At 38.6% G+C, this 13,937-nt stretch overlaps 1 protein-coding gene and 1 long non-coding RNA gene across 10 annotated transcripts in view; one reads left to right on the top strand and one right to left on the bottom strand.

Annotated features, from left to right (window-relative positions):
• Positions 1 to 13,937, bottom strand: part of PLEKHM3 (pleckstrin homology domain containing M3) — a 178,211-nt gene that overhangs the window by 81,362 nt on the left and 82,912 nt on the right. The gene's annotated exons all lie outside the window — the stretch shown is intronic.
• The window catches only part of LOC144305680 (uncharacterized), a 140,580-nt gene that overhangs the window by 96,489 nt on the left and 30,154 nt on the right, over positions 1 to 13,937 (top strand). The gene's annotated exons all lie outside the window — the stretch shown is intronic.

Genomic DNA, 13,937 nt, shown 5'->3' with positions numbered 1-13,937 from the left:
CCGGCCTTATGGTGAGGTATGTTCCCTCTGTACCCACTTTGCTGACTTTTTACCATAAGTAGATGCTTAATTTTGTCATGCTTTTTCTGCATCTACTGAGATGATATACCACATTAACAGAAAGAAGGGTTAAGAATTATATAATCATTTTGAGTTTGTAGATATTGAACCATCCTGCATTCCTGGAGTAAATTCCAATTGATCACTGTCAATGATCCTTTCAACTTCAATGTATAATTGAATTTGGTTTGCTAATAGTTTGTTGAGGACACCTGCATGTATGTTCATCAGCAACACTGGCCTGTAATTTTTTCTTCTGGAATGTCTTTGTCTGGTTTTGGTATTAAGATAATGTTAGCCTCCTAGAATACATTTGGAAGTGCTCCTTCTCTTCAATTTTTTGGGAATAGTTTGAGAGGCATAGGTGTTAGCTCTTCTTCAATGTTTGGTAGAATTCACCTATAAAGTCATCTGGTAACTGGACTTTTATTTGTTGGTGGTTTTTTGATTACTGATTCAATTTCATTATTAGTAGTTGGTCTGTTCAGATTTTCTATTTCTTCTTGATTCACTCTTGGAAGACTGCATGTTCTCTAGGAATGTATCCTAATCTTTGATTCTACTGTAATCAAGGTGCTAGTGACCCAGGCTTGAAGGCCAGAGTATCAGGTTTCTTGCACTAGCTGTATTCCTTACAAGCTGTGTCATCTCAGGCAAGTCCTAAATCCATCTAACTTCAGCTTCTTCACTGTTTAATAAAGATGAATGAATACAAATGTCTTTAAATATCTTTCCAGTTCTGTGCCTAAATTAATAGATTTTGGAGTCGAGAAAATTGATTGGTATGGCAACCTGTGTGTCTTTGTCTAATAGCTTCTATGGCTTTCATTAATGGGGACAGTGATGTTGAATATCACATTAATGAATTATCTTTTTACATATATAGTGATGACTTTAGTACATAGATACAGATGAGAATAATGGAATAAAATATTTCAAATTGGGAGTCCCTGACAAAGTCTAATATCTTTAGCTGCTGTCAGTTCACAGCATCTGGGTAAATAACAGTAAATAGGAAAAAACAATGGATTATGGACAAGCAGATAGGTACCAAAGTGTTGATCGTTATAACCCTCCCCTCTTCCCCCAACACACACACTCCCCAAACAAAACTCATGGTGCTTGCTAGCATTTTTTTTCTCTTATGTACTACTATGCAATTTTCTTGTACCCTAAAGGAAAGAAACAACCAATTTATTTAATTAATGTTTATGATTGTCCACTATATAACAAGCACTGTGCCAGGCACTAGGTAGATAATTATGAATAAGATAGTCCCAGCACTGAGTTCAAGGAGCATTAAGTCAACTGAGGAAAAGATATATAAACTGATAACTGAGAACTACGACTTATGCACAGGAAATATATTTTTAAAGTGGCCTAGAATGTTGGATCTCAATCCTGTCTATTAAAATCACATGGGGGAGCTTTTAGAAAATAACAGGGCACAAGCATGAGTAGAACCCAGAAATCAGTGTTAAAACAAAACAAAACCTCTCCTAGTGATTAGTGCAGCAAAGGTTCAGAACCACTGGCCTAACAGCTAGCTTTCAGTCTTTCAGCTAAGTCTGTGTGGAACATATGTGTGGAATAGGAAACCTAGGACCGTCTTAGTGTGGGGCACCTAGGGTAGTGATGGAGGATAATCTAATATGGGGACACAGGATGTTTGAGCATGGTTCAGTGGGAGGAATAATCTTCCAACAACAATTGCTTAATAATGAAATCCCTTAAATAAAGTACCATGAAAGCAATGTGGCAGAAGGGCTAAGAAATGGAGACAGAGTGGATCAAGTAAGTAGGCTGGAAAATTATTTCAAGATTAGCTTCTGCTTCTTCTGTTTTGTACAAACTTAGGTCAGCTGGACACTGTGGGAGAAGGAAAGCCACTGAAATGGACTGCAGCAAGAACAAATGCAGGGTAGTGTTCTCTTGATGTTTTGCCACTTCTTTCTGCTCTAAAATCCTAAAACTTCAACAGAGTACAAGGAATTCAAAAAAAATAAGTATAAATTTACAAACCAAATCATACTGGTATACTTTATACTTCTACTAGAGCATTACAGCCAGTTGGTTATCCAGTTAACAGTTACTGGGTGTGTAAAATAAGCCAAGTGTTGTGTTAAGTGCTGTAGATGAATGTATCAATGAACACGGTTGATGAGCAACAAAGAGAATTTGCAGATTCTCCATACTAGGCTGGGTTTTTCTTGCTTCCAAACACTGTTCATTAATTAACTCCTCTTCTCACACTAACTCACCAACTTTGTGCACGGTCTGCTAAAGTTATCTATGTATTTATTTACGTTTCTGTGTATAAATAGATTTCACATGTTTGTTTCCTCTCCCCCGAGAAGCACCCTTCCTTATCTATGGTCTCCTCTCTACCACTCGTTAGTGTCTACCTCTGTAATTTACATAAGGTCAGCCATACCAGACACCAAGAGCTAGAAAATGCAATATAATGTAGAAAAGATAAAGGAACTAAGCTTAATGCTTAGTGCGTCTGGAGAAGATGCGTTCAGGAGATAACGATGGTGGCCATAAAATACACAGGCTTTTAAGACTGGATGACGCCAATCAGCTTTTCTTTTCCCCGAGGATGGAAATTGTAGCACAAAAGCATTGAAGTCAAATATGACAATAAGTTTCCTGAGAGGGAAGACTGAGAGGTATTAAAATATATCTCTTATCATGATGTTTTTTAATGTCAATAAAAAAAGATGTTTTGCAGCTATTTAGAGGTAGGGACACACTCTTCTGCTCATCAGAGGTAAGGGCCAGATGATGTAAGGCTTATTTTCTGCTACCAGTTTGTTCCTCTTTCCCACTGCCTTCCATCTTCAGGGTAGACCAACTGTGCAAGACACTCTCCGAACATCTTCAGGCAGATCCACAGGGGAAGCACAGGGTGAATAAGAACATAAAAGTCAAGCCCAGGGAGGCACCTGCTCTTGTCATCTGGGTGATGCCATGGGCTTTTCCCTGTGGTGGTTTAGCTGTACAAGTTGGCGCTTTCAACCAAGCTATTTAGATGGACCAAATGAGTAGGAGCATCCAGGGGCGAGTTTCCCTTATACTCTGAGTAGTAAAAGGGGTTGTGGAGAATCTGCAGGCCCAATGTGTGCTCAGGTAGCATTAAACTGCCTCAGACAGAGCTGACCAGGCAGGACAGGACTCTGCAGGGGATGCAGACATGAATTCACAGCCACTTCAGGGGCTGCTGGGGGAACCATTCATGTTTCGGAGAGAGAAAGCCTGGCATCTCAGCATTAATTTTACTACTAACGTATTCAATAAATGAGTGGATTATTTGCATTTTGTCAGAAAACATAACCTCTGATCATCACATCTCCCAATGAATTTAATGCAAATGAAATCCAACCTTACAACCTCTGTGACTTGTCACTATGGTAAAAACTCTAAAATCAGAACCTGAAATCTGCATAAATTTCATTGCAATAAATAGATGGTGAGTACATAATATGTGACAGGCATTGTTCGAGGTCCTAGAGCTTTGGAGAAGACATGGTTTTTTAACATCAAAGAATATGCAGATAAGTGGGATAAACAGGCAAGTAGACAAGCAGTTCCAGTTCACAATGCAGAGTGCTGAGATCTGTAGACACACATGTAGGGGTGAGGGAAGCCTCCAGAGCACCTGGTCAGCCTCCAGAGCCTCCCAGAACCGCCTAGAGGTACTCTCAAGAAGTGGAAGGAGGGGTATGTCTGGCAGAGGGAACAGTATGAGTGAGAGCTCAGAGGCCAGTGTGAGTACAGAGCTTTCAGGGGACTGGCTGTGTGAGCAGATGAAGGAGCTGTGCACGTGTACAAACGGTAAGGGGGAACTGCAGGCTATGAGCTTAGAAAGGCAACATACAGCCAGACATAAGAGGCCTTGTATGCCTTGCTAATTAAGCACCTACCTCAAAAGAGATGGGGTGCCACAGAAGTGTAGCATAATGTGGTTAGATCTGTCACTTAAAAAGAACAATGAAAGCAGAAGGTAGACAGGGGAAGAGACAGACCACTTTTTTGGTAAATTAGGTGAGAAATTATGGGGCCTGAACAGAATTTAAATGGTTACCCTGGGGTAGTAGAAAATGGGCCTACCATGAGATAGATTTCTATAGCAGAATCCACACATGATGATGACTAATAGGAAGTAAAGGCCAGACAGGGAGCTTGGGATCATTTGGTTTTCCAGCTAGGTCAGTAGGAAAATGGCAGTTCCATTTACTGGCATAGGGAATAAGGAAGAGGAATTGTCTTTGGGGAGCAGGGAGTTCAGTTGGGGCAGAAGACTGGAACCGTCTGTAGAATGTCCAGGTAAAGTCATCCATGAGTCCAGGCAGGAGATCTGTGTGCCCTACAGGTGTTAAGTAGAGCCATGAAAATGAGTCCCAGCCCAGGACAACACATCTTAGAAAAAGAGAAAAGAGGACTCTGGCAGAACAGTATTATTTAGGGAGTAGATGAAGGAAGACTGGGAAGAGCATCTGATTGGAGGGAAAAAAAGCAGAAAAGCCAGCTTCAGTGAAGTCAAAGAAGGAGAGAATTTTTTTTTTATAAATTTTTTAAATTTTTATTTATTTATGATAGTCACACACACAGAGAGAGAGAGAGGCAGAGACACAGGCAGAGGGAGAAGCAGGCTCCATGCACCGGGAGCCCGATGAGGGATTCGATCCCGGGTCTCCAGGATCGCGCCCTGGGCCAAAGACAGGTGCTAAACCGCTGCGCCACCCAGGGATCCCAAGGAGAGAATTTCAAGAAGAAAAAGAGGGTCATGGCATCCAAGGCAGTGGAGAGGTCAAATAATATGAGTGAGACCGTCACAAAGCCTAGAAAGTCTCTGCTGGATTTGGCAAATGGGAATCATTAGTAATGTTGAACAGGACGATTTCAGGGTAGGAAGACAGAAGCCAGACTGCAGAGGGGTAGAGGACCATGGATTACTCTTTGAAGAAGTTACCCTTTAAGAAAGGAGAGAAATTGGGCCATGGCTAAAAAAGGATGTAGGACTAAGAAGGGATCCTTTAAAAAAAAAAGAAAAGAAAAGAAAATATACTTGGTTGCACCAAGTATATTCCCACAAAAGAAAAGAAAAGAAAATGTATTATTTCAATTTAAATACTTTTCAATTATAGTTAACTTTAGTTTCAGGTGTACAGCAAAGTGATTCAACATCATATATATCACAAAATAAATACCGTGGGTCTAGTTACCATTTGTCACCATACATAGGTATTACAATGTTAACTGTATTCCCTACACTACACTTTACATCTCTGACTTTTTTATAACTGGAAGTCTGTACCTCTTAATCCTCTTCACCTATTTCACCCATCCTTTTACTCACCTCCTCTAGCAACCACCAATTTATTATTTGGGTCTTTTTCCATTTTTTGTTTATTCATGTTTTGTTTCTTAGATTCTACGTATAAGTGAAATCCTATGGTACTTGTCTTTCTCTGACTTATTTCACTTAGCATAGCACCCGCTATATCCATCTGTGTTGTTACAAATGGCAAGATTTAATTTTTGAAATCAGATTATGGCTGAGTAATATTCCATGCACATTCACATCACAGTTTCTTTTCTTTTCTTTTTTTTTAAAGATTTTTTCATTTATTTATGATAGAGAGAGAGAGGCAGAGACACAGGAGGAGGGAGAAGCAGGCTCCATGCCGGGAGCCCGACGTGGGACTCGATCCCGGGTCTCCAGGATCGCGCCCTGGGCCAAAGGCAGGCGCTAAACCGCTGAGCCACCCAGGGATCCCCACATCACAGTTTCTTTATTTCTTCATCCACTGACAGACACATAGGCTGTTTCCATATCTTGGCTACTGTAAATAATGCTGCAATGAACATAGGGGTACATATCTTTCTGTGTTAGTATTTTCATTTTATTTAGATAAATCCCCAAGTGGAATGGCTGGATATGGTTTTTGTTCTATTTTTAATTTTTGGAGGAACTTTTATACTGTTTTCCATAGTGGTTGCACCAAGTATATTCCCACAAACAGTGCATAAGGGATCCTTTTATTCCTACATCTTCACTAACATTTCATTTCTCCTATTGATACTAGCTCTTCTGCAAGGGAGGCCATATCTTACTATGGCTTTGGTTTGCATTTCCCTGATGATCAGTGATGCTGAGTATCTTTTCATGTGTCTGTTGACTGTATGTTTTCTTTGAAGAAGATGTTTATTTTAGGTCCTCTGTCCATTTTTTAATCAGGTTTTTAAAATATATTTTGGAAATTAATACCTTATATCATTTGTAAGTATCTTCTCCTATTTAGTAGGTTACCTTTTCATTTTATTGATAGTTTTCTTTCTTGGGCAAAAGTTTTTTGTTTGATATTGTTTATTTTTGCTTTCGCTGTCCTTCCCTGAGGAAACATCCAAAAAAAATTGCTAAGAGTGATGTACAAAAGTTTACTGCCTGTTTTCTTCTATAAGTTTTATGGTTTTAGGTCCTACATTTAAGTCTTTAATTCATTTTATTTTTGGTATATGGTTTAAGAAGGTGATCTAATTTTCCCAGCACTGTTTATTGAGACTGTCTTTTCCCCATTGTATATTCTTGCTTTCTTTGTTGTAGTTACTTGATCATGTAAATGGGTTTATTTCTGGGCTCTCTATTCTGTTTTATTGATTTGTTTTTGTGTCAATACCATCCTGTTTTGATTGCTACAGCTTTATAATATAGCTTGAAATCAGGAGGCATGATATCTCAAGATTGTTTTTGCTATTCAAGGTCTTCGCCGGTTCCATACATATTTTAGGTTTACTTGTTCTAGTTCTGTGAAAAATGCTATTGGTATTTTGATAGGGGTTGCACTGAATCTGTAGACTACTTTGGGTAATATGGACATTTTAACAATATTCTTTCAAACTGTGAACATGGTATATTCTTCTATTTATTTTTCTTCCATTTTTTTCATTGGGGTTTTTCACCTTGGTTAAATTTATTCCTAGGTATTTTATTCTTGATACACTTGTAAATGGGATTGTTCTCCTAATTTCTCTGTTAGTGTATAAATATTCCAACAGATTTCTATATATTATTTTTGTATGCTGCAACTGTACCAAATTCATTTAAGTTTTTTTTTTTTTTTTTTTTTTTTTAAGATTTATTTGAGAGAAAGAGAGACCAAGAGCAAGGAGAGGGGCAGAAAAAGAGGGAGAAAAGCAAACTCCCCCGAGGTTGGAGCCCAAAATGGGGCTTGATCCCTGGAGCCCCACATCATGACCTGAGCTGAAATCAAAAGTCAGATACTCAACTGGCTAAGCCACTCAGGCGCCCCTATTCTAACAGGTTTTAGTGGAGTCTTTAGGGTCTTCTATATATAGTAACAGTCACAGTTTTACTTCCTCTGTTCCAATCTGGATACCTTTTCTTTCCCTTTTTTTGTGTGACTGCTGTAACTAAAACTTCCAATACAACATTGAATAAAAGTGGTAAAAGGTGGGCATCTTTGTCTTGTGCTTGATCTTAGAGGAAAAGCTTTCAGCTTTTCACCATTGAGTATGATGTTAGCTATGGATTTGTTATATATATATGGACTTTATGTTGAAGTATGTTCCCTCTATACCCACTTTGAGAGTTTTTATCATAAATGGATGAATTTTGTCTAATGCTTTTTCTGCATCTATTGAGATGACCATATGATTATTACCCTTCTCTTGTTAATGTGCTGTATCAGATTGATTTTGTGGATATTAAACCCTCCTTGTGGGGATCCCTGGGTGGCTCAGCGGTTTAGCGCCTGCCTTTCGCCCAGGGCGCGATCCTGGAGTCCTGGGATCGAGTCCCACGTCGGGCTCCCAGCATGGAGCCTGCTTCTCCCTCCTCCTGTGTCTCTGCCTCTCTCTCTCTCTCTCTCTCTGTGTCTATCTCTATCATAAATAAATAAATAAATCTTTAAAATAAATAAATGAATAAAATAAACCCTCCTTGTATCCCAGGAATAAATCCCACTTGCCTGTGGTATATGATCTTTTTAATGTATTGTTGGCTTTGGTTTGCTAATATTTCATCAAAGATTTCTGCATCTATCTTTATCAGAGCCATTGATCTGTAAATCCTTTTTTTTTTTGGGTGGGGGGGAAGTAGTGTCTTTGGTTTGGTAGCAGGATAATGCTGGCATTGTAGAATGAATTTGGAAGCATTTCTTCCTCTGAAATTTTTGGGAATATTTTGAAAAGAACAGGTATTAACTCTTCTTTAAATATCTGGTGGAATTCACCTGTTGTGAAGCCTTCTGGTCCTGGACTTTTGTTTGCTGAGAAGTTTTAAAATTACTGTTTGAATTTCACTACTAGCAATGCTAGCAATGGTCTGTTCAGATTTTCTATTTCTTCCTGATTCAGTCTTGGAAGATTATACATTTCTAGGAATTCATCTATTTCTCTAGCTATCCAATTTATTGTTCATATTAGTCTTTTATAACCCTTTGTATTCCTCTAGTGTTGATTATAACTTCTCTCATTTCTGATTTTACTTATTTGAGCCCTTTCTCTTTTATTCTTGATGAGTCTGGCTAAAGGTTTATCATTTTTATCTTTTCAAAGAACCAACTCTTAGTTTCATTGATCTTTTTTATCTTTTTTTTGCCTCTATTTCATTATTATTTCCTTCCATTAAATTGGGTTTTGCTTGTTCCTCTTTTTCTAGTTCCTTTAGCTGTAAGGTTAGACTATTTGAAATTCTGTTTCTTGTGATAGGCCTGTATTGCTATGAACTTTCTGTTTGCAACTACTTTTGCTGGGTCCCCTAGATTCTAGGATGTTGTTTCTAATTTCATTTGTCTCAAGGTAACCTTTAAATTTCCTCTTTGATTTCTTCACAATCCATTGATTGTTTAGTAGCATATTTATATGCTAAAATGAAGGTGCTAGTATAAGAGAACCTATAGATACAAAAGTAGGGATAACTGACAGAGCCTGGCCTTGGAATGGCCTAGAGAAAATGCGGTGCGGACGGAGCAGGAAGGTCTTTAAATACACCTATTTGCACACATATGCGCGCGCACACACAAACACACATGTCTCCGGTATTTTCTTAACTAAATTGCTTCAGGTTTCCACTACCATGTTATATAAAAGGTAGTTACTAATTTTTCCAATGTTCCTTTTAGGGAGGGACATACTGGGAACCAAAAGGCTCCAAACTACCTGAAAGTAATCTAATTTAGCCATCCTGTGGTAAACATGATTTTTGCTACAGAAGGGTACTGCTTTTTGCTTTCTGACAAGGCTGCTGTGTTTAAGGTTTTCTGTGATTAAATGACCTTATTGCACTGCCGGGCTATTAACCATCAGATCTGACAACATTTCTCCAGCAAGCCAACTATATGGGAACAGCCTTGTCCGTGCCAGTGCAAGTTCATCTGGTCAGTCCTGACATCAGAGCCCAAAGACAAATGTATTAAGGAGTGTCAACTCCACAACTTTAGTCACCCATCAAGGGAAACCACATTACTGGCAGGTAGCACTATCAAGTTCTCTGATACCAAAGACCAATAAAGAAACTTGCTAAGGAATGATGGAAACCAAGAAGCACAATCATTTCTAATGCCAAAGTTTTCTATTTTACCATCTTCAGAATTGCCTGACACACCAAGAAGGTAACTTGCTTGAATGAGAAAGATGAGAAAAGATGAAAATCAAAAAACACCATATATGATTCAGAGTCCTTATGTTATGCAGCTGGTACTTGGGGTTAAAATGCAGAGATAATTGCCTATGAAATCAAAGGCAACAGTCTTTATAAAAAAGGTAGGGGTCCTCATTCCATTTTGTACTTTGGACACTGAGTCAAAAAAAATCAAGACTCATTTAACCCAACTGCTTTCTGAGGTCTTTACTTCAGCTCCCACCAAACTCTGATGCTCATGAGAGAAGAGGGACTAGGTCAGACTCTGAAGTAAGTAAATGCTTTGCAGGATTTTGAAAGATTTAATAATATCACCATTTCCCTGAAGCTCAGTTCTTGGAGGTGCATACCTGGCATTTAAAAACCCAGTAATTAATATGTGAAGAAAGGGGGTGCCTGGGTGGCTGTGTTGGTTGGGTGTCTGCCTTCCTCTGGGGTCATGATCCCAGGGTTGTGGGATTGAGCATTGAGTCAAGCTCCCTGCTCAGAGAGGAGCCTGCTTCTTCGTCTCCCTCTGCTGCTCCCCCTGCTTGTGCTTGCACTCTCTCTGTTGAATAAGTAAATAAAATCTTTTTTTAAAAATGAAAAAGTTTGTAATGGAAATGTTAGCACATGTAAAAAATAGGTTTTAAAGAAAAGACCCATCTACACACACAACGTGCGCGCGCGCACACATACACACACACACCACCACCACCACCACAGAAAACCTCCAACTTTGATTCTAAGTCATAATAGTCTAAATGAAGAATATGGATAGAAGTGCATAAAGAATAATTTAAAAAAGGAAACCATTTATTCATGTAGCATTATTGTGTTTTCCAAGAATATGTGCTCTAGGTTGGGTAATTTGCACTATGTTGAGAGGGCTGCGTAGCACCCACACTGAAATCAGTAATGTGATTTTAGCACCGTGAAACATCCCCAGGGAGATGCAATTTGGTGTTCTTGATATGAGCTGCAAACTCTTCCTGCAATCGTTACATTAGGCTGAACATGGACAGGAATCATATGTCTAGCCTTGCTCCCAGCTAATGGAAAAACAATTTTAAATCAAAGGCGGATATTTTGATAGCAACCCATGTGGAAGAAACAAGCTTCGATCATTTCTCTAGATGCTTCATTTTGTTAATCCCATTGGTGGAAAAAGTAGCAAGATTGCATCAGACATGTCTTGATAGATAGTTATGGGAAATCAGGGCCTCTTTTACCTGCTCATTGAAAAATTGTGTTAAGTTTCTCAGTAACAGTCTAAAGCCTTAGTAGGAATATCTGGGAAGTAATTTTGGTTGTGATTATTCTATGTATCACAGTTATAGATCCTAGCTGAAAAGTCTTATAGTATTTTTTAACAATTCCAAGAACATAACATTTATCTAACTGCACGGAGTTTTATTTTTTTGTTCTCTAGAAAATGATTTTTAGATCATTTCTGTGTGTTTTATTTCCTCTCAGAATAAGAAAAAATCAATACATAACTTGCCAGGATTCCTTTTTCACAGTTTATTAATCTGTTTAGTTTTAAAGGATACTGTCTTTTGCAGTCTGTAGCCACCTTTTAGCCTGCTGATATTGTTATATAATTTGCTAAATAAGATCTCTGAAGAAAATGAAGGAAGGTGGGGGAGCTATTAGGAGATCAGGAGGTTACATGACTTGAAAACCTTAGATGTTCTAGAAGTCATCCAAGGGAAAAGGAGTTCTTAAAGTAGAATGAAAACAATGATGGTTTTGAAAGCAAAAACATCCTGTGTTTTAGTAGTTTTGAAGTCCTGATAGGTTCATAATGTTAAGACTAAAGCCCCCAACTGCAGCTAATGACTCTTAAACAGCTAACTTGAAAAATAAAGCCACAAAATCTGGCTAATATTAAATCTTAGAAAGAACAAAGTCATATTCATTTACTCAACCTAAGTGTTATCTTATATTCTTAACAATCCTACTAATGCTTATTCTTCTAAAATTCAACATTAACCAGTCTTTGTTGGCTAATAATTGTACAATTATATCTCAGATTTTGGTTATAAGACAGTCCTCACACGCAGGTCAGAGACACAGCAAGTCATGTCTGTGTAGATTGTGTTTTAAGGCTGCCCTAAGAGATATATCTTAATAAGCTAGCCTCCTAAATTAGCGTATTCAATTCCCAACAGCATGCAATCTTTCCTCTTTGCAACAGATAACCCCTACACCTAATATGTCTGATTTTGAAGGGCGAAGTGTTGGTAGAGGAAGGTGAGGTATTGCTATGAAATGATCTCTCTCAGCTTATTATTAGTTCATGCATGCTTTTGGGCATACTAAATAATATCCTCATTTACTTTTTTCAAGATCAATGGTATATATCAAAGCACTATTTTTTCTGTTTAGTGAATCATGCTTAAGACAAATATTTACTGGCATAAAAAGATGTTCAAAGTATACTAGATGCAATGATTGAGTTAAAATTGGTATGTACAGTATGAAACCATTTCTATGGGGAAAAAATAATCAGAGGAAAAAGTCTGAAGAGATATGTACCAAAGTGGTAGGATAATGGATGGCTTTCTTATTTTTGTTTTCTATACTGACTGGTATCTTTTCGTAATAAGAAAAAAAAAAAAATGGGATCTCTGGGTGGCTCAGCGGTTTTAGCGCCTGCCTTCACGCCCAGGGCATGATCCTGGGGTCCCGGGATCGAGTCCCACATCAGGCTCCCTGCATGGAGCCTACTTCTCCCTCTGCCTCTCTCTCTGTGCCTCTCATTAATAAATAAATGAAATCTTAATTTGATCAAACTTTTTTTTTTAAGTGGGTAGAATCTTGGCAACAATATTTTATTCATTTAGCTAATTTGTTCACCAAATATTGATAAAGCCCTCACTATGTCAGGTATGGCTCTAAGCTCTGGAGATATAGCAGTGAACAAAACAGATGAACCTTTCATAGCTTAAACCTGGTGGGGAAAGCAGGCCACTGCATATGGCTGTGAGCAGAGCACATAGATTGAGCAGAGCACAACCTCCATATCCATGCATGACAGCCCAAGAGATGGAGACAGACAAAATACCATGTTATATGGTAGTAAGTACAGAAAGAAGACAGGAAGTATGTGTGGGGGGAGGAGGAGTCAAGGATACTTTATTAATGTGACAGTTGTGTAAAGACCTAAAAGAGGTAAGGAAGCAACCCTGCAATTACCTGGGAAAAGGAAAAACAAGGATGGAAACTCACACAAGAGCCTGCTCTCAAAGACCAGAAAAGGCCAGTGTGACCAGGGCAGAAGAATAAGGGGACAGGTAGTAGGAGGTGAGAACAAAGAGGTGACTGGGGATGACACCATACATGGACTTGGCTTTTACCTGGGGTGAGAGGAGAAGCTATTAGTTTGGATGAAGACTGACATCATCTGATCTACCTATGGCTTGAACTATAGTTGATGAACAGATTGAAGGGGAAGATCAGTTACTGCAAATAATGCAGGGGCATATGCCGTTGGGCTCAGGAAGATGCATTCTGCTATTCTGCTCTGGGCATATGAAGTTTAAGATGCCGGCAAATGGCTAACGGACATTTCAACTTTTGTACTTAGTCTCCCCTCAACTCAGTATAAAGACGGTTTTCCCCAGGGTAACAAAGGAAGGAATGGGAATCAGATGACACTGATGGGGACTGGTCTAAGAGCTGAGCCAGGGGCTGAATTCTGCTGGAAAGAAGAGGCACACCCATACTCCTTCTTTTTTTCCTGGTACTCACCTGGATAAATGATGTTAGTAAGAATGAGAAACTTTATGAGAGAAATTTCTGTTAAGTAAAGCTGATATTTCGGTGAGAAATAATCCTGGATATAATTTTGAGTAAAATGTGGGACCAAAGGCCAGAAAAGGTGACTTAAAAGGTAGCAGAATTCTGTTTGGTATTCTCCTAATACTCCAAAGTTGAGCTGTTAAACAAGTAGGACAAAATGTTCCCCAACACAGTTCTGCCCTAAGCAACTGGGAGAATAGGTGTAACATTTCCAACTGGCCTTAACTAGTGTTGGAGAGAAACTAGTTTTAAATTTATAACATGATAGGAACTTTGGATTCACCAAGTACTCCAAGTCCCCAAATCACATTTTGATGACAGAGAATGGGAAAAACTCAGATACCCATATTAATTTCTAGAATGCCTTTCCCTGGACTGAATGGTGTACTTTAACACTCAGAAGAAAAAATAGGATTTAAGGGGC

This window comes from Canis aureus, chromosome 36 (assembly GCF_053574225.1).
Source record: "Canis aureus isolate CA01 chromosome 36, VMU_Caureus_v.1.0, whole genome shotgun sequence".
Lineage (NCBI taxonomy): Eukaryota > Metazoa > Chordata > Mammalia > Carnivora > Canidae > Canis > Canis aureus.
The sequence above is the reverse complement of the archived record's forward strand: the minus strand, read 5'-3'. Positions and strand labels throughout refer to the sequence as shown.